At 47.6% G+C, this 25592-nt stretch overlaps 1 protein-coding gene across 4 annotated transcripts in view; it reads left to right on the forward strand.

The window, feature by feature from the left end:
- LOC144798280 (uncharacterized) overlaps nucleotides 1–25592 on the forward strand; it is a 2046403-nt gene that overhangs the window by 54015 nt on the left and 1966796 nt on the right. The gene's annotated exons all lie outside the window — the stretch shown is intronic.

Consider the following 25592-nt stretch of genomic DNA (forward strand, 5'->3'; position numbering starts at 1 on the left):
CGAGCTGCAAAACATGACCTCCTATCTATTATAAAAGCAGGTGGTACGAGGGAAGAGATCTCCTCTAGGAGGAGGGCCTACAAAATACTTATATCAAATGCCAAAATAGAGTGGGACATACAGCACTGGGAGAATCTATCGGAGTCCCTAGCAACAAGGGACTCCCGTAGATTCTGGGGAGTAATAAACCATGGAAGCGGGGATCTTCCCACGGCTATTGAACCTAACATTGCTGCAAGTGTCTGGCAAAAACACTTTGAGCAGCTATATACCCTAGAGAATGAGGGGTCAGAAGCAGCCCCACCTATTACCTTCCAGGGACAGACCGCCGAACCCTTCACTATAAAAGACATTAGGATGGCGATAGCTGGGCTATCCTCCGGGAAGGCACCGGGCTTGGATGGGTTGCCGGGCGACCTCTTCAAGCACGAACCGGGAATTTGGGCACCTTACCTTATGATTTTATTCAATGCAGTGCTGGGGGAATGAAAATACCTGATACTTGGCTGGGAGCAGAGGTGGTCCCGATATACAAAAAGGGGCCGCCCCTGCTCCCAGCCAACTACCGCCCAATCAGCCTCATTGATGTGTCCCAAAAGTTGTTTGGCAGATTAATTCTTAACAGGTTGTTGAGCTGGATGGAGGAGACTGACATTTTAAGCCCTCTTCAGCCGGGATTTAGAAAAAGAGTTTCAACAGTCGATCAAATACTTAGACTGAGTATTATATATTGGAAGACAGTGCTCGTAGAAGGTGGGACACTGTATGCGGTATTTGTGGACCTCCGCGCCGCCTTTGATTTAGTTCCTCGGGCTAGATTGTGGGCGGTGCTGGCTGATCTGGGTGTCCCGAGAGACATCCTCCATATTTTAATCAGGCTGCATTCAAACAACTATGCCCGAGTCAGATATGGAAAGGGCGGTAGGCTGACGGATAGATTCCCAGTCCTCAGAGGGGTGAGGCAGGGCTGTGTACTGGCCCGACCCTGTTTTGCTTATATGTGAACTGGGTGATAGAGTACTTAAACAGGATCATTAATACCGATGCTCCACAATTGAATGGCAGCAGGGTGCCAGCAATCATGTTTGCAGATGACACCCTGCTGCTGTCCAAAACTCCCATGGGGCTTCAGAGGGTTCTGAACGGGTTTTTGGGGTTCTGCAATGAAAGAGGTCTAGAAATAAATCCAACCAAGACCAAATTTATGATTCTCAGCCCCAAACCCAAAAGCTGCCCAAACCCTCGCCTGGGACCTACAACCCTAGAGAGAGTCCAAGAAATAGAATATCTCGGCATAACCCTGAATCAGAATTTGACTTGGCTCCCACATAAAACAAAAGCAACAACAAAGTTGGTACAGAGGGCAGGTGCCATTACAAGAATTGCCAAAAAATCACCTTTACGTCCATTGACACCCGCCATCCATATTTATAAAACCCAAGCCAAGGGGGGTATTATTTACGGGGGTGAGATATGGGGACATATACCTTTACACACGGTTCAGGTCGCAGAAAATAACTTCATAAGACAATTGGCTGCTCTCCCCCCGAGCACCCCACTTCTCCCCCTAAGAATGGACTTGGCGCTACGACCAATCACGGAGGAATTGGGCCTTAAACCTCTGACCTATTGGAGGCGTCTGTGGAGCAGTGAGGACCTGGTACATTACAGAAATGAACTGCAGGAACTCCTTAGATCAACCTATGCCATTAAAATCCCGTGGATAAAGTACATTAGGGACATGTGTATTTATCTTGGAGTCCCAGAATTATGGTCCAACCCGGAAGCAGCGTCTGTAAGGGTCTCTAGAAAAGAACTCTCAAATTTATTTTACAGCGCTATGCTTCAGAAAGCTATGACCTCTCTCCGGGAAGGATCTCTAGCTGACTCATTTATTAAGATAAAAGACTCTTACAGCCCTGAATATGTACTGGACAGTATGACACCTGTGTCTGTACGGAAGATCTACATGCAATGGAGGTATGGCTCTCTTCCACTGAGGTCCCTTACTAAATCTGGGGAAGGCAATCTGGACTCAGGGGCATGCCCCGCATGTAACTATAAACTGGAAAGCGATCTTCATGTGGTCCTGTTCTGCAGAGCCTACAGCAGAATTAGGAGTTATTGGTTGGTCCCTCATTTAAGGAACTTGGGTTTCAGAACTTTTGCTCCGGCTTACAGAGTCCTCAAGACAGATTTAGCGGCTCCAACTGTGTTTGCAATGGCAAAATTCCTGACGGCAATGTGGCGAACACGCGCTTTAATTATTAGGGACACTAAAGCTACATGAAATACTTCCACTTCTTCCCTTCTTTGAATCATAATGTTTTTCTAGTAATCAGATTTTTAACTATGAATTTTTATAGTATATGTTTAAAATGTTTTTAATGATAAAAATCACTTGTATATCTTTTATGGTCTTTCATGACCGAAATAAAGATTATTTGAATTGAATTGATAAGTTGGCAGTCTGACGCCAGAAGGATGAAAGCGTGTCTGATTTTTTTTTTCTTCCTACGTTAGAAGGGGTGTTCTTGGACTTTAGTGGACATGATTTGTCGATGGAGGGAGGTATTCGACTGTTTAACAGATTTGTTCTGAACCTACTTTCTGAGATCATGGCTCGGTTGCAGGCTTCGGAAAGCACTTGGACTACCTCCTCTCCATCAGTTATTTTAGGCATGGCCCAGTACTATGAGCATAGGTAAAATGAAGAGAAGGAGGGGATGGAGAAGAAAAAGATTTGAAAACGAAGGTGTTGATGCAGCAGGTGTCCCGGGGCGGTGGTAGAGGTATTGGTCCGGCTCGGCAGTTGCCCCACACCAGCTGGACCGCTACTCCCATGGGACCAAACCAGTGTGCATACTGTAAAGAGGAGGGGCATTGGCGCAGTGTGTGTCAAACGCTGTTACAGAGAGTTTAGGTTCCGAGAGGACAGGGCTTGCGGGGAAGAAGCAGAGCTGCACGTGGATATGGAAGAAACTGGGAGGGTGAGGAGCAGCCAGAGCAATCGGATCACAACTATTTAGAAGAGCCGAGGGGGCAACAAGATTAACATGATGATTTTGATATGGATGATATGACAGGACTTAACCACGGCTAGGACAGCCAGCGACAGGTTGGGGGACCAGTCTAGATACCTGTTGACCAGCGTGGACCCTATGCCACAGCTTCTCTCAGGGGTGTGGAATTTATTAAAATATCTACTTGTCCATGGGACAGGCTGCTTCATAAATCCACTTGTCCCTTTGGTGCCATGTAGTGCTGCCACAAATTATGGCAGCAATCTCATTATATAAGAGCTCTTATATAGCCTCTCTGATTATGCCAGGGCATAACCCATAGTGGTGTTTGAATACTATTAATCATTTTATGTTGCCACGTTTCCGCAGCTCCACATACTGGGACTGAAGATGGTGGTAAGCAGTAGTTCCAGGCTTGGAATGCCCTATTGAGTCTGTGCAAACCAACAACCTTGCATGTTTTAGGGTTAGCAACAAATCTTCTCTACTCTTTCCCATACTGAGAAATGCTGGAAATTTATTCTTGAGAGTGGCATACGTAAACCTTCTTTCAGAGTTGGGGAAAAAAATTAGTTGGAGGGAAAATGAACTTTCAAACATCCAGGTTTTCACATGAGCAAATCTATACGTGCATATTTGCTCATACTAAAATGCAGTTGTTGGACTTGGCCCTTTTGGCAGGTTCACCCCTAAACTTTTTGCTTTTAATTGTGACCTGATGTTAGTTGTTTTGGGCTTCTGCGCACTTTAACACTGTGTCCCAGTGTAAAGTGCGTGCGCAGTCTGAGTCCGTGTGGTGAGATTGGCTTGCCCTCTCACAGGAATGCATGGGGAATGTGTGTCCATGGTAGTTCCTGATGTGTGGGGAGTGCAAGGGGGAGTTTGGTATGTCCGAACTCGTGAGATTAAGTGCTGCGCGATGGTGTACACAGATTTAATGTGTCTGGTGTGGAAGTGCTACTTCTAGAAGTTGGCATGTCTGTGTAGTAAATGTGTATTGACTGTCTGACTTGTGATTGGCTGGAGCTGGGAGGTGTGCCTGACTCCAGGAGTCAGGATGGGTCTTCCCCGGTGGTGAATGGAGAGATCTGCATGTTGATGGGAGGGAGGAGTATACCTGGGACCTGAATAGGGCTGGGCCTCCCCTACACAATGCTGGCTCTGCCGCATGTGGTGCGACTGATGTCCTTAGCCTGTCCTGTGAATGGGGAGATGGGCTGAGCACAACAAAGTGCTTCAAAACCAGTTGCATCTGTTTTTTCATTAACCCTGTGCTACCAGACAAAGGGAATATGTATATAAAAGGGGCTGTGACCCCATGTATGTGTCTCTCTGGATCCTATTTTGAGGGGGGCCTGCTGCTGGGCGCCAGGATGTACCGCCACTGGGGACTGCTTCCCTGCCTGGAGGGCCCTGTGAGCTGGACCCTGGGCCCAGCCTTTGCCCCCCCGCCTTCCTTCCCTGAACTTTACCCTGGACTTTGGAGTACTGCAAGCGCCTGGGAAGTGCTTTGTTTTTCCTCCAGGGGAGCGCTTTTGTTTCCAACTGCAGCACGGAGCTGCAGGCATTTTTGGTGGGGATTCCCCTGCATTTGTGCCTCATTGCAGGTGCCCACCCTGCATCTTTGTTGCGTTTTGTAATCTGAGCAGGTGCCCACCATGCATTTTGCCCGCATTTTTAGTGTAATCCAAGTGGGTGCCCACCCCGCATTGCTGCCTGGAGATCACCGCCGCAGCCCGGGACTGCCGCGGCAAACAGGAAGTCAGGCGGGACTGCCTGCTTGAGGGCGGGGCCGCCAGCAGAGACAGGAAGCGGACGGGAGCCTACCCTGCGCTCCTGTGAAAAGAAGGGAGCAAACGTGTGAACCAGCGGGGCACCCATGCTAAGGGAGAGCCCCGCCTGCTCCTGGGCCTGGACCGCTGTCGCAAGGAGGAAGAGCGGGGCACAGGACACTGCTGTCCGCCTCACGTCAGGGCTCCCATGTGAGTGAGGGGAGCCCCGCCCAGCCAAAGCCGTCCCGCACCTTGCTGGTCTCCCCCTTGTGAAGAGGGAGACCAGAGAAGCTGTCCCCGGCTTCGCGAGGAAGAGGACTTCAGGCCGGTAAAGGAAGCCAGCCTCAGTGCAACCCGAGAGACCCGGGTGAAGTAAAGAAGCAGCAGCGGCCGCCGAAGGCTGCGCGGGGCTCCCAAGAGGGACAGGGAAGCCCCGCGCCCCAAGAGGAGTGTAGCCAGTCCAAGGGAACGAGGAGAGCACCGCCGGAGTCCCCTGCGAGTAGAGAGAGCCAGCGCGGGCACCAGGAAGCTCCGGTGAGTTAGGTCAGAAAGGGAGCACTTGGTGCGAGCCCTGGGCGTGGGGCACGCACATGGTTGGTGCCTACTCGGGCACATTGTCGGTGGCCTTTAGGTTTTTAGAGCCTGTCTGGCTCCAATCTTGGGGGCACATTGTTCATCAAAGTCCCAAGGAGGATTTGGGGCATATTTGATTTAGAGCCCACGTGGCTCCCACAAGTGCTTGGGGGCATTTTTCTGATTGAAGAGCCCAAAGAGAGGGCTCAGGAGGCACGCTGGTGCCCAGATTACTTTCCACAGCTGGCCAGCACTTAGTGGGCAGCTGCAACGTTTAGGTGGTGCCCTGCGCCTTGCTGCATTTGCAGCTTGTAGCCCTGACTTTTGGACATAGGGCGTTGGTGCCTTTTGAGAGGCCAGTTGGCCTAGGGACAAGTTTCCTGTGTTGTGCCCGCGCCTGGGGCACACTGTGTCAGTATCTGCTGTGATTCTGCACCAGGTGATTGGTGATTAATGTCTATGTTGGTGATTACGCATAAATCACATTAGGTGTGAGGTAATGTGCAATGCCTTTATGCATATACCTCTAATTGTGTTTTTATGCTTAGGAGGTTGTTTTACCTAGTATAGTTTATGCTAGCGAGTTTGTGTACCTGCGTGATCTATGCCTAAAGTGATTAGGATTGCGTAGTGTGCACCTACCTTTCACCAGTTGTTACTGGTTGTGTTCTACAAGTGTTATTTTGTGCTACAATTATTCTATGTTCTTCTAAGTGCTATTTCTGCTAAGTGCTATTTCTGCTAAGTGCTATTTCTGCTAAGTGCTGATTCTGACAGAGGCCCTGTCCTGTGTAAATAATCCCCTGTAAATACTGCCCAGTGCCAGTTGGCACAGTGTATCTGTGTGCTTGTGATCTAATGTGTTTATGGTAATACAAAGGCTATTTTTATATATAACCTTGTGTGGAGTTCCTTTTTGTGGTGTGCCTAGTGGGTTGCTGTTGTGTGTTGCGCAAACGCTTTACGCATTGCCCCCGGGATAAGCCTGACTGCTCGTGCTAAGCTACCAAGGGGGTGAGTAGGGGTTATCTTTGGCGTGTAACTCCCTTGCCCTGACTAGAGTGGTGGTTCCTGCCTGGCTTTGGTGCAAGCCTCAGCCAACCAGAAATCCCATTTCTAACAGCAGTTCTACAAAATATTTGTGAAGTACAAATTCTTGCCCTACTAATGTAAATTCTTGTGAATTCACGAAAGCCATATAGCAAAGGTGCACTTTTGAGACTTTCTTTAATAATTGGGCCCCTAATTTGGTCTGGCGTTAATCATGACATTTTGTTCTTATTAAAATTCTCTCCCTCTCCCTCCCCCCCCGGCTTCACTGTGAGTGACTGCATTCTGTTCTTTCACAATGAGCATATCGGTACACAAACTAGTTTTGTTTAGTATCAGTAACTAATGTGGCAGTGTATGCTCTTTGAGATCTAAAACAATGTTTGCGTTTGCCAATGTTTGTTATATTGGTGAGCGCCCGGCAGCTCTCACATAAATAAGGTTTTACAAAAGCCATGCCAAAACAAGTAACGCATTGCCAAAACTAAAAAGCTGACCACCAATGTAAGACCTACTGGCTTTGCCAAGGCTTGTTTATTTTTGTTTCCCATAATGCTATTGAAACTGGTTACACGAATTTTCCAATATGAATATTTTTGGGAAATACTAGCATGCATCAACACATTTTACTAAATGATGCTGCAAAGAAATGGTACCTGAGATTTTACAGTACTTTAGCAAAATGTTATTTCCCTACTTTCATTTTTAGGAATATTTTATATTGAAATCAAAGAAACATTAATCTTGCTTTCAAGCTGCTGCAACTATTTGCATCTAATCAGAGCATTCTGTGAGCATCATGAATAGCCTCATGTTGCTAAACTTTGAAACCGTGTGTACACATTTTCATACTGGAACCACTGTCAGTAGTGCAGTCAGAGCGTACATTTACTTAGAGCGCTCTCCCTAATAATAAAGGCTTTCAATTTACCCCTCCCATGCTCGTGACGGAACCGTTCCATCACGAGCCTCGGGAGGGCTGTGCTGGTTGGAGTTCTGGACTTTTTCGCTACGTCCAGAGGTGTCAGGGACAACACCCGAAGACCCCGGAGTTCAACCTGTCTTGGTACACAAACAAACAGAAACACGGGCTTCTCGATGGTGGCGTCAAAGACCAAAGGTTTATTACTGCAGGGACACAGAAGTCACAGAAACTACACATGGGCAGTATCTAGGAGCCTGTTCGATTTGTACAAAGAGGATTGCTCCTTATATACTAAATATTGGGCTTCAGGCAAATTCTTTACATGTTACCACAGTTCTAAACATTCGTGTCTTAAACAATAAATATTTGGCGTTGCACAGGAATCGTCAACAGTATCTGATGTCTAAACATTACAAATGAGGGGTTCCCACTAGTCCATCATAATCCCATGTCAATTCTTCATTCAAGACCCGGACCGCCTCATCGTAAATTTCGTTACCTCCCCCTAATAAAGGCCCAGAAGGAAAGGAGCAGAGCCAGGTGTAGAAGATAGAAAGACAGGATAAGAAATGTTTGTGGGTCGTAAATGGGCACGGTTACCAGCTTCGGCCGCCTAATCATGATCAGGCCAACGAACACAAGAACCAGTATAGCAGGACTGGCCTCAGGCTGGGGAGGCAGTTCTTGCCGAGTCATGCTGCTACAGCGTTGCTGGCCTAAAGTGCACGTGTCACTAGCAAGGTGAATTGCCGGTTAAAGCCTACGTGTCCTTAAATGAAAAGAGGTCATTGCGTGTCCATTGACTATGTGAGGGCAAGGAATACAAAATGGCTTCTGTGTTCTAAGATGGATGCCACGGGTAGAACAGAAATGTGTTGGTAACCGGAGTGCTCTTGCTCGTAGCATAGCGAAAACACCAGGATGTACTAAATGGATCATTTGCGGTTTACTGATACCAAAATTATGGATTTACGACAATGTTATAAACACGAGTAAAATCGTCACGGAACCTCAGACCCTCCTTTTGCCCTTACATAGGCAATTACTTAGTCTATATCAGAGTCAGAGTCTAATTCTATGCTCATTAGGTCAGTGACATGTTGTTGTATCATCATCCTGTCTCGTGTCTTTTCTCCTAATGTAGGTGGTTTTCTGAAACAGGTTGCAGCACAGAGGCTACACAGAGCGGGACCACATTGGATAATAAGACAGCACGAGAACAGAAATACTAGGATGACACCAATGACCATCAGAACCTTCCATCCCCACTCTGATACCAGAGTCCAAAACCACTCCATGAAGGACCAGTTTCCCTTATCTACGTGTATAGAGTCGGAAATCTTATGTAGCTTAGAGATTGCTTCATAGACTGTTGGAGCATTATTAGGAATAAAGACACAGCAGCTCGATTGGATCATTCTGCATACCCCACCTCGATCTGCAAGTATTACGTCTAGAACCATACGGTTCTGCAACGTCATGAGACGATCCGCTTGAAGCTCAGCTGTTAAGTTACTAAGGGCACCAGCAGTTTCTGTAATAGTAGATTCAACTACTCGTGTTAGTTGACGTATACTTCTACTATTAGCCATAGGCCCCCAAAACGGAAGGAAACCTTTGAAGAAGTCTCCAGCTTCTTGACCAGCGGTATCTTCCTTGCTGAAGACACCTCTTGCTACTCTGGTTTTGTGATAATCTGAAGAAGCAGTGTATGTCGGAGGTAACAATCGAGCAATATAACATGAACCTGAAAAGTCAGCAGGCAGCCATGTATATGCTCTGTCCTGACAAATGAAGTAGGTACCCCTAGCAGTCAGAAAGGCAGGGGAGGAGTCAGACGGAAATACGTAAGTTTCAACGCACTCACTGCTCCCTAGCTGAGCTCTCGGATTTCTCCCATTTCCTTGCAAACAGACCTGACCTCGGTGAGGCACGACCCAAACTGAAGTGGAGCTTTTACGCTTGCTTTCTCCCAAACCAAGGCGGTACTCTGTAGAGTTCCAAGTCAAATACACCAGCAATTCATCTCTAGGATAAGATGGAGTATTATTGACGTCTTTAATCATATCAATAATTCCCTGGACTAAAGCTTTGTTGGCTGAGTTGTATTTAGTGGACCGTGGTGGACGCGGAGGATAGGTCTCAAGGGCATATGAAAAAATGGTCTGAAAGGCCTGAAATGATCCATTATAGCTAAAAGGCAAGACTAGATAGGGAATGCCTTTATCCATAGTGTGAGGTATCAAACCACACACCCAGCAGTCTGTAGTATTAACTATCAGTTGGTGTTGATGCAAGAGCTGTACAAATGTATTGTTAATAAATTCTGAGCGTCGAGCTTGTTCGTGTTCAGGAAATGAGTGAAAAGAATGCATAGAAGAAACCGTAGAAGTAGCAGGATCAAGGGAAGGTACTGTAGTTACTGGCATAAAAATCAAATGTACACCAAAGACGATTCCACCCACCAACGTTATTAAAACAATTAAAAATGTAACTGCACATTGCATTAGAAAGCATTTGCTGTGTAGTATTCTGTTCAGTCTATTTCTGCGAACATAAATTACATTTTCTCGTTGTAGCTCAGGAAGCTCCATCTTCTACGACCGTTCGCGACCACTGATGATGTGTACGTAGATGAAAATGCCTCTATCAGCCCTGGGAGTTCCCAGAACTAACAGAAAGATCGACCTTGTGTCGGACCCCTGCAGATTCAACTAGGCACACAGCCACGACCCTACGGCTACCCAGACGGCAAGGCAATTTTAAAACAAAAAGAAACAATACATAGTATTAGCAAACTTCCTGGCTGGAGGCAATGTATAGCAAATTCAAATCTGAAAATAGGCAGTTTCCTGCTTTATTTGTCCATATTGCGAGAACGTAAGTTGTATCTCAGTTTTGCAGGAGCTGTCTGATCTGGAAACAATGTATTTTCAGCTGACGTTGCAATGTTCACGTTCGCAGATGACAAATGTTCCTTTGGTACAGATGACAAATGTATAGGGTTCAAAAGAGCAGTTTCAGGAGGAGAGTCAGAATTTGGTGAATCCGTGATCAGTTCTGCATCACTGAAAGGTATGAACCTGGGGATTTGTTCCGTTTCAGAGGCACCGATTCCTTTCTTTACCCAGTTGTCATAAGGAAGTGGCAGAGGCACACGTTTAGCGTGTGTTGTATGGATCCAATTTCTTCTTCCGGCCACACGAATAGCAGTTCTCGTTGCTAGCAGGACTTGGAACGGGCCAATAAATCTGGGCTGCAGATTTTTCGTTCTTGCAAAATTTCGGATGACCACCTGATCACCCGGTTTCAGTTGATGGCCTGGACTCTCCGATGGCTTTGGCAATGCATCGAAAACCTGTTGGTGAATAAGACTCAATTTAGCAGTCAAGTCGAAAAGGTAATCAATTAACATTGGGTATTCCAGCTGTTTAAATTCTTTCGGTCTAGGTACCCCCCAAACATTTGCAGGACGACCGAAAACTATTTCGTAGGGACTAAGCCCTACTCTAGAATGTACAGTTGCTCTTGTTGATAGCAAAGCCAAAGGCAATGCGTCTGGCCAGGACAAACCCGTGGATGCTTGTATCTTAGCGAGTTTCAGTTTAAGGGTGCCATTGTAACCCTCGACTAAACCCGCGGACTGGGGATGATTCGCACTATGAAATTTCTGTCTAATCCCTAGGCCGGCACACACACTCTGCATAACTTTCCCTACGAACTCACTTCCGTTGTCTGACCATACAATCCGTGGCATTCCGTATCTGGGGAAGTATTCTTTAAGAAGAATTTTGGCAGTGGATAAGGCAGTATTGTCCTTCAGTGGGTATGCTTCGATCCATCTGGAGAAAGCACAAACTACCACTAGGACGTATTTCAGGTTATTACAACGATCCATGTGAATGAAGTCTAGCTGGATCACTTCAAAGGGGCAGGAAGGAGGAGCGAAGTGACCTGCAGGTGTGGGGATTCCCTTGCCAGGATTATGCATCAAGCATACCATACAATTCCTCACCACTCTCTCTGCACACCTACTAATCCCGTCATTCTTCCAGACCGGAGCCAACATCTTACAAATCCCTTTTGAACTGATGTGCGCTGTTCCATGTGCCATCGTTACTACTGCAAGCACATACGCATCAGGCAACATCCAACGCTGTTGTTCCGACAAGTCAATCCAACACCCACTCGAGTCCAATTTACCCGTGCTCTCTTTCCATGCAAGTTTTTCCTCCTCAGTCGCCTCTTTCTGAATTTCCTTCACGCTTTCCACTGTGTCTTCACACATTCCAGACTCAGAAATCCATCTTGCAGACGTTGCAACATACATTCTACTCATCATATTTCTGGCTGTCTGTTTTGCAGTCTCATCAGCAAAAGCATTCCCACGACCAACATCATCCGTGATTGCTTTATGAGCACTGCATTTCACAATCGCAACTTCAGTCGGTAAGGTTAGAGATTCCAACAAGTCATTAACTAGCTGACCATGTTGAATCTTAGTCCCATGGGACGTAATGAAACCTCTCTCTTTCCACAAACGGCCAAAACTATGGGCCACGCCGAACGCGTACTGACTATCTGTGAACACGTTCACTCTCTTTCCCTTAGCTAAAACGCACGCTCTTGTTAGCGCGATCAATTCTGCAGCCTGGGCAGAATTCTGACTCACTCTTGCAGTCTCCACAATCGTACTCAAGGTCGTTACTGCATAAGCAGCAGTCACATCACCATTCTCCAATTTGAAGCAAGACCCGTCAACATACAACGTGCCATCTGGTTCTGACAACGGAGTGTCTTTTAGGTCGATTCGTCCTTTTGTTTCTTCCTCAGTTCTGAAACAACAGTCGTGTGGTTCGGAATCACTCGACTCTTCGCTAGTCGGCAACAATGTTGCTGGATTCAATACATTGCATCTTTTGATCTGAATATGACTAGCTAACAGTGTCAGTTCATAACCTGATAATCTAGCACTGGTAAGGTGTTGCGTCTTGGTTCGGTTCATGAGTGTATCCACAGCATGCGGAACCATAACTACTAACATGTTGTTCATTACTAAACCAGCAGATTGTCGAATGGAGGCTGCAGCTGCGGCTGTAGCTCTCAAGCAACTAGGCAATGCTCTAGCTACTGGATCTAATGTTGATGAAAAATACGCACAAGGGCGTTGTTTATCACCGAATTTCTGCGTCAAAACACTCAATGCACAACCTTCTCTCTCGTGGACATAGAGCGTGAATGGCTTACTGTAGTCGGGTGTACCCAATACAGGTGCTGAACACAGTGCATTCCGTAACTCAGAAAAACTCTGTTGACATTCAGCAGACCATGGTACCGGACTCGGGACACCTTTCCCAGTCAAGGCTACCAATGGTTTTGCTAGAAGAGAAAAATTTGGGATCCATTGCCTACAATATGAGGTAATACCCAAAAAGGCACGTACTTCTCTCTGCGTGCTAGGAACGTTCATCTGTGTAATTGCTTTTATTCTCTCTGGGGTCAACTTCCTTCCCTCCTTTGACAAGAGATGACCTAGGTAGGTCACTTCTTGGCAGCAGTATTGCATTTTTGAAGGTGACACCTTGTGATTCAAATCTGACAAGTGATGCAATAAAGAAATCGTAGCTGTTTTGCAAGTTTCCTTGTCATCGGCAGCCACTAGAAGATCATCGACATACTGTACTAAAGCAGAACCACTAGGAAGTACGAAGGAATCTAACTGGCTTTTTAATGCTTGACTGTAAATGGATGGGCTTTCACAATAACCTTGTGGAGCGCGTTTAAATCTAAAACTTCGTCCTCCTAGAGAGAAACCGAAGATATCTCTGCTTTCCTCGGCTATCGGAATGCTGAAAAAGGCATTTTTCAAGTCGACAACCGAAAACCATGCTGCTGTAGCAGGAATCAACGTTAACAATGCAGTAATGTCTGGAACCACAGGAAACTGTGGGATCACAATTTTATTAACCTCTCTAAGATCAATTACGAACCTATATACTGGAGGCTTTGTAGGGTCAGTTCGTTTCAAAATAGGCAGTACAGGACTATTACAGACATTACCTCTAGTCTCTTCTACAACATCTTTCTTGATCAGGTCTTGTACTATCAGTAGGAGCGCACGCTCACCTTCACTAGAGATTCTGTATTGTGGGATTCGTGGAAGTTTGACATTCGCTTTCAAAGTTACTACATAGGGTGGAATTTCCAATAGGCCTACATCATTAGGACCAGTCGCCCAAAGAGTATCAGGGAGTGAACGCAGCTCTGGTGGGAGCGCATCCCTCGACAAGTACATCGGAGAGATTATTCTTTTACCCAACGTAAGCTGTACTCCTGCTGGAGAACAGTATAATGTCGCGTACAGGCGTTTTAACAAGTCTAAACCAAGCAGATTTTCATTACAACCTGTTGTCAAAATCAGGGGTGCTTTCAATTGACGGGGTCCAACAGAAATAGACAAAGGACCAGAAACAGGGTTGTGAACAGGGGCGCCCGAAAAACCTACTGAAACGTTTGTTGAGCCAGACAAAGGTGCGCCAGGGAGTTTCGCATGTATGATAGAACTTTTTGCTGCACCAGTATCCAACAGAAACGGTTCGACTATACCTGATGTTGCTACCGCGACATAAGGCCCACTCTGATCTACTGGTACTGATACTACTCCCTCTCTTTGTCCATGGCTGTCCTAGTATTCACTTTGCTGACCTTCCTCACTAGCTTCATAATAGTCTTCAACATGATACTGTGGAGACCTATTCTGTTGGGCAGATTGTCCATTACGCTGGTCGAAATAATTAGAGGGGCGATCACTTGTCTGTGGAGGCATAGCACCTCGTCCTCGACCTCTAGTGTTTTGCATAGAACTACCACGACCTCTCTGAGCGGCCGCATCATTATTTTGCGCCCGAACTGGACAATCACTTTTGTAATGACCTTCCTTTTTGCAATAAGCACATTGATTCCATTGGTATTGTGGCCTTTGAAAATTATAATCCGTTCTTTGATATGACCCTTGCTGCATATTAGTTTGATTCATGCGAGGCGGATAAGCTTGCTGTAAAAGTACTTTAGTTTTTAAATCTTTCGTCTTTTTATCTGATTTTTCCTTCTCTTCTTTATCCCTATTTTCGTAGTACTGAGCAGTCGCAAGTATTTGCGCAGTCGTAGAGACAGCCCACGCACTTTCAGAATTCTTTAATTTACCACTAAGTTCTGGCAACAGATTGTGCACAAATTTATCAACAAATAATCTCTGGCCCCCTTCTGTGCTCATATCCTGACCACTATGATCTACGAAAGTCTCTTCGAATCTTGTGAAAAAGTCGGAGACGCTTTCGTCTTTCTTTTGTTTGCATGCGGACAATTTATCCCAGTTAACGCGTAATGCAGGCATTAAGGTTTTCATTAAATCGATTATTCTACCAGGCAAGTTAGCAATTAAAGGTTCAGGTTTGGAACCACCTATTTGTTGACCATCCGCTGCAGTTATAGCTGCCCAGTCACCACCTAGGGCAACTGGATGATTCTCTTTACGAATTTTAGCCCAAATTGGTTGCGGTACTACGTTACCAAATAGCAGGTCTATGTCAGCAAGATTCAATACACAAGCGTCAACTGTTTGAGCCAACTCTTTGTAGTACCCTGCAGGATTTTTACGCGGATCTGGCAAAGCCTGTTTTACTGCTAACACTTCAGCTCGTTTCCATGGAATATGTATCCATACTCTCTGGAATTGGGCCGGAGCGGCTGCAATACCAAGCGGTGCATTAGCTTGCACAGCTTCGCGCCAAATTGGTGGAACCTCTCTCATTGGATATTGACGATTTCGTTTCGTACTACGTTTCTCTAACTCTCTCGGTGAAAGAAGGGATGAGTCGGATCTATAACTTAAAATTAGTTCCATCGCTTCTTTTATATTTTGACCAACTATCATACCTGTAGCAAACTCTTTCTGAACATTAATTAATTCTCCTAAATTTGATTCAGGGTCATCCTCTTCCAATTCCTCACGTAGAAGGAAACACATTTCATCGAACACATATCGTTGTGTCGGTTCGTTCCATTGCATAAATGTATCTAATACATTTTGTACATTATATCTTCCAACTTTCGAAACCCATCTAAGGGCAGTGGAATCTAGTATTCCTCTTTCTTCAGTACTGGGAAGCTGACTACGTCTCTGCACAGAGTCGGAGGTAGGAGTCTTAATCAGAGTTTTATAGAAGGGAGATAGAATATTAGAGACAGAATCAGTGATTCTTCGTCGAACAGAAATCGGAGTCATAATACTTGCAGAGGCAGTGAATAGAGTAGTAGTTGGAATAGATAGGTCAGGAACAGTAGGAGTAGCAGGCAAAATAGCTTGTGAAGTGGCAGGTGTGAGTGACACAGGCATAGGAAAAGAAGTCGGCAACCCTAGAAGAGGGGTTGTCGAAGGAACATTAATATTGACCACAGGAGGTACAGGAACTAGATTCAGGGGAGCGGGAACAGGGACACCAGGTTGTCCAGCAACCGGTAATTGAACATTCGGTATAGGTGGAGCCGTTTCACCCTGTGCATACGGTGGGGGTGATCGTAACAAGTAAGACAAAAGGGGATCCTTTTCAGGGTCCTCTACTGTCTTAGCCGTACTCGATGGCAAAGCAGGATAGCACTTGTCTATCGCTAAATTACGCTCTCTATCGGCCACCTCCATCGCTTTCTCAGACTCGTTGAGTTGCAGCTGCCTAGCAGACTGTTCTAAAGTCAACTCTTGCTCTTTCTGTTCTTTCTTCAACTTTTTAATTTCTCTCTGTTTAGATTCTTTTCGCCAATAACGGAAAGAATCAAACATTGCCGGCCGGGCTTTCTTCTTAAACAACCTTCTTTCTAGATTATCGAGAACTTCAGGTTCAAAACTACCATGCAGTGGCCAACTAAGGACACCGTCTTTCTCTGTGTAGCGGATCCATACCTCATTATAAGAGATAGGGCCCACACCAAATTTGCAATATAGATCATAAAGGGGAGTTCCAATCGGAGGAACCAAACACGAGTCCTCCAACCGGGAATCACTGTTGCAACTAAAACAAGACAACATACAATTTTTCCGACTTACCATTTTATAATCCGGAACACAAGACAAACAAGACACAAACAGAAAAGATGCGCACTCGCACCACGAACTTAGGCCTACCAGAACTGACAAATGTATCGATACCTGAACTGAACAGAATGATTATCGTAACCAGAATAACCAGTGACAACCCTACAGAACTGAACTGAACTGAGAACTAAAAGGATTATCCAAACAGGAGCAATCCTCACAAAATATTTAACTAGCAACCACTGAATACTTAACTGAGGCACTGAAGACGTCACCAAGGAGAAACCCGTCACGTTTCGCCGTACTGAGGACTGCACCTCGGGTCCAAGACAGGGCGACGGTCAAGGCAACGGAGCACTGCAGCCGTCTGAACGGGAACCCTCGTGGAAGAGGACGTCGGGGCCACTTTTGCGATATGCCGGGATCGATGAAGTGGGGCGCCTCCCTCTGAAATCTTCACACGAAGCTCCTCGAACTCTTCAGGCTTTTGGACCGGTACCGAATGACGTCGCCCCGAGTTGGGCGCCAAATGGAGTTCTGGACTTTTTCGCTACGTCCAGAGGTGTCAGGGACAACACCCGAAGACCCCGGAGTTCAACCTGTCTTGGTACACAAACAAACAGAAACACGGGCTTCTCGATGGTGGCGTCAAAGACCAAAGGTTTATTACTGCAGGGACACAGAAGTCACAGAAACTACACATGGGCAGTATCTAGGAGCCTGTTCGATTTGTACAAAGAGGATTGCTCCTTATATACTAAATATTGGGCTTCAGGCAAATTCTTTACATGTTACCACAGTTCTAAACATTCGTGTCTTAAACAATAAATATTTGGCGTTGCACAGGAATCGTCAACAGTATCTGATGTCTAAACATTACAAATGAGGGGTTCCCACTAGTCCATCATAATCCCATGTCAATTCTTCATTCAAGACCCGGACCGCCTCATCGTAAATTTCGTTACCTCCCCCTAATAAAGGCCCAGAAGGAAAGGAGCAGAGCCAGGTGTAGAAGATAGAAAGACAGGATAAGAAATGTTTGTGGGTCGTAAATGGGCACGGTTACCAGCTTCGGCCGCCTAATCATGATCAGGCCAACGAACACAAGAACCAGTATAGCAGGACTGGCCTCAGGCTGGGGAGGCAGTTCTTGCCGAGTCATGCTGCTACAGCGTTGCTGGCCTAAAGTGCACGTGTCACTAGCAAGGTGAATTGCCGGTTAAAGCCTACGTGTCCTTAAATGAAAAGAGGTCATTGCGTGTCCATTGACTATGTGAGGGCAAGGAATACAAAATGGCTTCTGTGTTCTAAGATGGATGCCACGGGTAGAACAGAAATGTGTTGGTAACCGGAGTGCTCTTGCTCGTAGCATAGCGAAAACACCAGGATGTACTAAATGGATCATTTGCGGTTTACTGATACCAAAATTATGGATTTACGACAATGTTATAAACACGAGTAAAATCGTCACGGAACCTCATGGTGACGTAACGGTTCTGTCACGGCCCGCTCGCCGCGCCTGCGCGGCGCAAATTCTGCGCCTGCGCTGAAGGTTTTATTAGGCGGGCGGGGCAGTGACGGAACCGTTCCGTCCTAAGCACAGCTCACCCGCGGGCCGTGACGGAGCGGTTCCGTCACGAGCACGGGACCGCCGCGCGGCCCCCTTAGCGCTACGGCAGAATAGCCGCTGCAGCGAAGGGGTTAATGAACCATAAATACAAGTTTGAACAGCACTAACACATGCACACAAATATTAACTAAACTACAGTCAGTACCCTTCCCTGATTGTTAATGTGGTACTGCAAACTGGCAGCCAAAGGATTTGTGCTGCAGGGGGTTGTGCCTACTTGTCCCAAGAATAAAATACACATTAAAACGTATTGCCCTTGACCTCAAACAATATGTCCTTGGCGTTGGGCTGTAGGAATTCCACATCCCGGTGATCTACAGGGCTCAACAAAACAATTCTTGGTGGATGCAGGTGCAAAGAATAGCTTTGTTTCTCGTTCACTTGTCCCTGGGGCTGCTCTGTCTGGCCAAAATAAACTTTTGCTAGGTTTTTCAGGCTTACCAGTTGTGAGCCTCATCTTAGAGCCTTTGGCTTTGACTATTGGTCCCTTTACTGTAGACTCACCTTCCCTATTAACATCGAATTGTGGAGAAAATCTGATGGGTCTACACCTATTGAAGAAGTTACATGGGACCATTTCGTACTCCCCCCCCACCCCCCCCCAGATGGCGTCTGTATGACGATTGGACCAAGTGAAGTGACTTCTAAGCAATGCTTGTCCAAAGACGAGCCCTTTCTTGCAGAATTTAGGGAGGTGCCGATGACATTGTGGGCTGCGTGTGACACTGATGTGTAGGGCTGTTGAAGATGCCTCCAGATTCAATCAGAATTAAGGACAATGCTGTCCTCCCTCGCCTTCCCAAGTATAAAATACCGCAGGCAGGGGAACTGGTTCTGCTCAAGATTATACAGGATCTGATTGCGTCTGTTGTGGTTGAGGAACCAAGTGTGAATGTGTATAATAGCTCTGTTAGAATTGGGGGTCTCTGGTTGGTACAGGTATGTACTTGTGACAAGCAGGGACCCTCTCCTCTAAGTCAGGGCAAAGGACTTACTCTCAGAAATAACCCCTGCTCACCCTGAGCAGACAAGGCTAAACTCCAGAGTACACAGGGTTAAGCATTTAGTGCAACACACACAATAACTCATCAACCCACCACACAGGGACACAAGACAGTAGTTTTGTAAAAATATATTTCTTTATATATAAACTCTCAAGCAGGCTTGTAAATACAGTCTTAATGATTTCAGGATGACTCCAGTTACTCTTAAACTGCCACAGTTCTTAATATTCCAATGTTCATTCTTTCAAAAGGGGTTGAATACCTCTAAAAGCCACTTCCCTGTTCTCCAGGCACTGTCTTTAGGGGTAATGTACTGTACGTTCAAGGTCTGGGCCCTCTGGAACGCTCCTGTGCGCTCCATACGGTTACCGGCAAAAGGCATCCCGCGTGAGACTCGTACGCTGCAAGCGAACCAAACTGGGTGTACGAGTCATACCAGACTCGTGCGACTCGTTCTACGGCACTTCTGAGCACATGCGCCGCACGGACACCGCAGTCCGGAGCGCGGGGTACGGCCAGGCGTACTTGGGGCTGATTTGCGCAGAGCGATGCGGGGCGAGTCGTTGGCTGGCACTAAGACTCGCACCCCTCACAGCTCGGGGTTTTTGGATGGCACGGAGGGTGGTGCGAGCCGTAGGCTTAAATGTGACTCGCACCTGTTACCGGGTACAGTACGCTGTTGTCGTAGGGGTTCGGGCGGACAAAAGCAGGCGTAGGGGGGACATCTCACGTCGTGGTGCATTCTTCCTTTGGCGAGCTACGGCTCGTGGCTCGGGAGGGCTGCGTTGCGTTGCGGTCCGGGCCTTTCCTGATTGAGGTGCTCCGATGCTGGAAAGAGGGGGCGGGGCCCCAGGAAGCAGTGTGAGGCGGCGAACAAAGCCTCTCTGAGTACAGGGCGTACTACTTCACTCCACGCGCCGCTTCTGTTCACGAACGGCGGCGGCTGCGGACTTTAGGGCAGTTGACCTCGGGGAAGACGGGCACAAGGCAAGGTCCGTTCTTGCAGTGCAGACCACAGTTAGGCAGGCGGCAGTCACGGTGCTGGGGCCAGCGGGGCTGGTCTTTGCTGTGTTAACTGGGGCTTGTCAAGAAGCAGTTGCTTTGCTCGGCGGGACGTGGGTTCCCAGGGCCTTTCAGAGGGCACAGCGATTTCCTCACGGTGCGCTCAGCTTCTCCTTGGTAGAGCTGCAGGGAAGGTGCAACACTCACAGCAGCTTCTCTTTCCGGGGGGTATCGCCCACTGTTCCTGGGGCGCAGTTCAGGGGGCAAGTTCACAAGCAAGCCTTTGGAGATTGTTCAAATGCCCAAGTTGAATTAAAAAGTCCCTCAGTCTTTTCTTCCTCTCTCCTTCTTGCAGCAAGGCACCCATCACAGACCAGTCTCTCAGGATTAGAGACAGTAGTCCTCCATGCAGCTTTCCCAGTTCCTTCTCTTCAGGCAGAGTTTCTTCTTGGCGTAAACAGGATCTAATTTCTTGGGAGCAGGGCTCCTTCTTTTATACACCATTTCTTTTGTTCTCGCAGGCTAGGGGGGGGCCTTTGCCTAATTTAGTCAGTCTCTGAGCACTTTGTTGACAGGAAGCTGCCTTCTTCTTTCAGGGTGCAGAGCAGGGACATCAGACGCTCTGCAGGAGGTGGAGCCAGCATTGTGGTGGCAGAGCACAGCCCTATTCAGAGTCAAGGGGCAGTCCGCCCACCTAACCTGGGGTTAATCCCTCTATTCACCACCTGGCAGCCCAGACTGTCCCCTGAAATTCCCGAGCCCTGTCACTCACACAACCGAGACAGCAGATACACATCCAGGCAGAGGCGGGCTGAAATAGTCAGGCAAGCAAATGCTAACTTTCTAAAAGTAGCATTTGCAAACACAGGCTATTAAAATAAAGTTTACTAAAAGAAGTATTTTATTATTCCTAGTTCAGGCATACTAAACTTGACTTTCTACCATGTTCCCTGAGCCTGCTGGGATTATAGAGTGTAGTAATTCCAGCAGCCCATTCTGGTCTATGAGAACAGGTAGCCTTACAATAGTGAGAAACGAAATTGGCTGTAATTCACTATTAGGACATGCCACACACATCAGGGCTTGTCCTACCTTATGCATACAATGCACCCTGCCCTTGGGCCTACCATAGGGGTGACTAATATGAACATATGGTAAGGTTTAGGGACTGGCAAGTAGGTGTACTTGCGCAGTCAGCATGACAGTACCAGACTGCACGCAGGTTCTGCAAGGCAGACCTTAGACACATTTTACCAGGCCGTTTCTGTGGGTGGCACAACCAGTGCTGCAAGCCCACCAGTGGCATTTGTATTTACAAGCCCTGGCACTCCTGGTGCACTTTACTGGGTACTGACAGTAAATTAAATAAGCCAATCATGGAAACCAATCGCATGTAGCAATTTACAGTAGGGAGAGCATATGCACTTTAGCACTGGTCAGCAGTGGTAAAGTGCCCAGAGCCATTAAACCAACAAAAACAGGTCAGAAAGAGTATTGGAGGAAGGCAAAAGGTTCAGGGATGACCCTGCCAAGAGGGCCAAGTCCAACACAACCCCCTTCCAGCCAAAATGCAGGGTAGACCAATCACTACCGTGATGGGCTTCCCTGCTTAGGGCGATAGAACATGGACCTGGCCCGCAACAGCAGGGGCATTTTCCAGTTCTACGCCAATCTGAACCCATTTCAAATCTTCTGTCCATACTCTCAGGGTCCACCAAGCCAATCCATGGGGCACCCTTCTCTTCCTCTGTGGACACCACCTGTGCAGCATCTAACCTTAACCTGCTCACAGGTGTGTCCCTGTAGACAGACATCAAGTCACAGTGGCCACTGACAGTAGTCAGGGATGAGACCCAGGCCTCAGGCCTCTCGGGGCTCTCAAACCTCTGTGGCATCAGAGAGTGAGGGCAGTAGCCCCAGGTGCTGGGCACCCTTTATCCACTCTCCCTCCTGTCAGGTCAGGTATGACATCCTGGCACTGACCCACCAACCCCAGGCCTTTACCTAGCGGCTGTACCAGAGACTGAGGTGGCCTCTCCAACACCCACTCCTCCTCCTTGGGGCTCTGTACCCTTCCACCTGGAGTGGTACCCCCTTCCATAATTGTCAGGGCACCTGTGGCAGGTGATCTGCACAATTCGCCCACCAGTTCAGGGGTGCTGTCCTGCAACTGGGGTACCAGGTCAGGGGGGATACCCTGCACCTGGCCATCTAACCTAGGGTCTAAACCCTTAAGCTGCACCAGGGTCAGAGGCGAGGACTCCCTCCCTCTGTACCCCCTTCCAGAGTACTGCCCACTCCCAACTTGAGTGGTACACCTAGAAGTGACATGGGCCAGGACACTGATTACAGTGGTCCCACCCTCCGGGTCAGACAGCCTCTGAATCTGGCTTCCCAACTCAGGGACCCAACCCTGCAGTTGAACAATTGCCTGGCGCACCAAGGCTCCCTTGGGAGCACACATGCCCCCCTGGAGGGTCACACATACTTCCTGTGTTGTGTGACAGTCTACCTGGCACAGATCTCCCGTCCCCTGTCCATCTGACAGTGCGCGGAGATCCCCCAGGACAGAAGTGGAGTCACCATGGTCATTCCCTGGGGATGCAGCCCTGCTGGCTGGCCTCTGACCCACTGGATCTTCCACTGGGGACTCTCTTCCCCCTTTCACCCCTCCACCTGGACTTCTGCACCCTCCCAACTGTAGCGGTACTGCCAGATACCAGAACTACTGGAGCTCTGCTTACAGAGTCTCCATGTTCTCTAGCCACTGGTAGATCCTCCTCAAATGGCCTACAAGTACAGTCTAGGCCCTCGACCTGATGTTCCCTTAAGAAATAATCCAGGCCCTGAGACTGGGTTTCGGGTACCTTGGGACAGAACCCACACTCACTCCTCCTCCTCTGAGACTGGACGCGCGCCCCTACATCCCTCCCACTACGCTGAGACCTAGCTGGGCTACACTGAACCTCTTCCATCATACAGGACTGGAAGTTACCTGAGCCACTCTTGTTGAAATCACTCCCCAATGCTGCTTCAGACCCTCTGGAATCCACCAAAGGGTCAGCCTCCAATGTGAGCTCCCTGGGGTCAAAGAACCCACTCTCAAACAGGCGTTGGCATAGCTCTGGAAAACTGGGACTTAAAATATTCTCTCCCGTAATTGGATCACACAGCCCCCTACAATGGTCAACCAAACTATCCTTCACCTCACCATCCAGTGCCTTCCACACATACTCCACACCACTCTCCTGAGATTGGCAAGACAGTATCTGACTGTCTCTGTTCCACAACCCACACTCTTCTGGGCGGTCTCCATACTCACATTCCAGGACTTCAACTATGGGGGAATCCCTCCCACCACTAGGACCATGAACCCCTACGCCAGTTACCCTATTCCCTTCAGGGACACTGTGCACTACTGGAGCTACCTCATGGGCTTGAACCTCCTGGTGTATGTTAACCCCCTCCAAGTCAGGTGCCACATCTCTGGGTGTGTGTACTACTCTCCCAGCACTAGATACCTGAATGTTGCTGACACCATCTGAGCTGGACTCCACCTCCAACTCAGCAAAGCTCAATCTCTGAGCTACACACATTTCTGGTTGCTGGGCTGAAGCCCTCCTGGCCTCAAGCCCCTCGAGCTCCAAGTCAAGTTTCCTCATTCGTAAGTCATGCGCAAGCTGCATTTTCATTTCTTCCAGGACTAACTTCCTAGCTTCTAGCTCCAGTTGCCCATTTATTTCCAGCTCTGCCAACTTCATTTCATGATCTCGGGTTGCCTGTCTATCTGCCAGCTCCTCTGGCGACCGACATCAGGCAGAAACACTGCTACCCAACGGGGAGGTTGTACCCCTCCCTCCTGGACCCAGTGGTCCCTCTAGCTGCTACTCTGCATCCTCAAATTCAATATCCTTTCCAAGGGCATTCATTGCCTTGACCCAGGCCTCAGCGCCTTTTGGAACTGCTCCCTTCTGGAGAGTCCTGTCATGGCAATGTTGAAATTTTTGCAGAAACTCTTGAGCTGTTTCTTGGTGTAGTTTTCTAGTTTCTCCCAATCACAGTCAATAGAAAAAATGGGTGCTGTCTTTTCCATTCTTACTGAACCAAGCATGACTTTTCACAGAAAACATGGATCTCTTCTTTAGCAAAGCGAAAATTAAAAAGAGTGTCTGTGGTTACGTTACTGGACTGTACTCACTCTGCAATAGTCAACAATCACCGTATATGTTAAACCAATGCAAATTCGTGATCCTTCCGCTGCTTTCAATGTTAGAATTGGGGGTCTCTGGTTGGCACAGGTATGTACTTGTGACAAGCAGGGACCCTCTCCTCTAAGTCAGGGCATAGGACTTTCTCAGAAATAACCCCTGCTCACCCTCTAGGCGGCGTGGCGCGAGCAGACAAGGCTAAACTCCAGAGTACACAGGGTTAAGCATTTAGTGCAACACATACAATAACTCATCAACCCACCACACAGGGACACAAGACTGTAGTTTTGTAAATAAATATTCCTTTATATATAAGCTCTCAAGCAGGCTTGTAAATACAGTCTTAATGATTTCAGGATGACTCCAGTTACTCTTAAACTGCCACAGTTCTTAATATTCCAATGTTCAGTCTTTCAAAAGGGGTTGAATACCTCTAAAAACCACTTCCCTGTTCTCCAGGCACTGTCTTTAGGGGTAATGTACTGTACGTTCAAGGTCTGGGCCCTCTGGAACGCTCCTGTGCGCTCCGTACTATTACCGGCAAAAGGCCCTACTGAATCTCACGCATCCCGCGTGAGACGCGTACGCTGCAAGTGAACCAAACTGGGTGTACGAGTCGTACCAGACTTGTGCGACTTGTTCTACGGCACTTCTGAGCACATGCGCCGCACGGACACCGCAGTCCGGAGCGCGGGGTACTGCCAGGCGTACTTGGGGCTGATTTGCGCAGAGCGAGGCGGGGCGAGTCGTTGGCTGGCAGTAAGACTTGCACCCCTCACAGTGTGGTGTTGGGTTCAAATCAGGCCTACATACTCTGCTAAACTCTCGAACACCTTAGTATAGAAGTTGGCACGGACACTGGAAAAGGTAAAAGACAAGTTTATTAAGACCCCATGGGGTGGTGATACATTCCTACAGCACCCTTCGGCAATGTAAGAAGTAGCACACCGAACATCGGTGCGCGACCTCTTTTATATAGTTTAATAGCAATAAAAAGATAGGCGGTTACAAGTTACACATTTTAGGTACATATAAGGTCATTTTTGGAAACAGCCAGCGTGTGGGAGGAGTTCAATAACACTGGTCAGTTAGTGCTAACATTCCTAAAGAGTGACCAGCTGATGCATAGTGCGCATGTGCGCTTGACCAGTACTAAAAATAGCCTGTTGTCGAGCAGAATAGGGACCATGGGTATCAAGGAAGGACAAAAGGGCACACTGACCACGAGGCAGCGTGTTCATAGGAAACGGAAGTCAGAGGGATTCAAAATGGCCCCCGTTCGTTTTGGTCAAGTTAACAGAAAAGACCGTGTAGCTG

This window comes from Lissotriton helveticus, chromosome 12 (assembly GCF_964261635.1).
Source record: "Lissotriton helveticus chromosome 12, aLisHel1.1, whole genome shotgun sequence".
In the NCBI taxonomy this organism is placed as follows: Eukaryota; Metazoa; Chordata; class Amphibia; order Caudata; family Salamandridae; genus Lissotriton; species Lissotriton helveticus.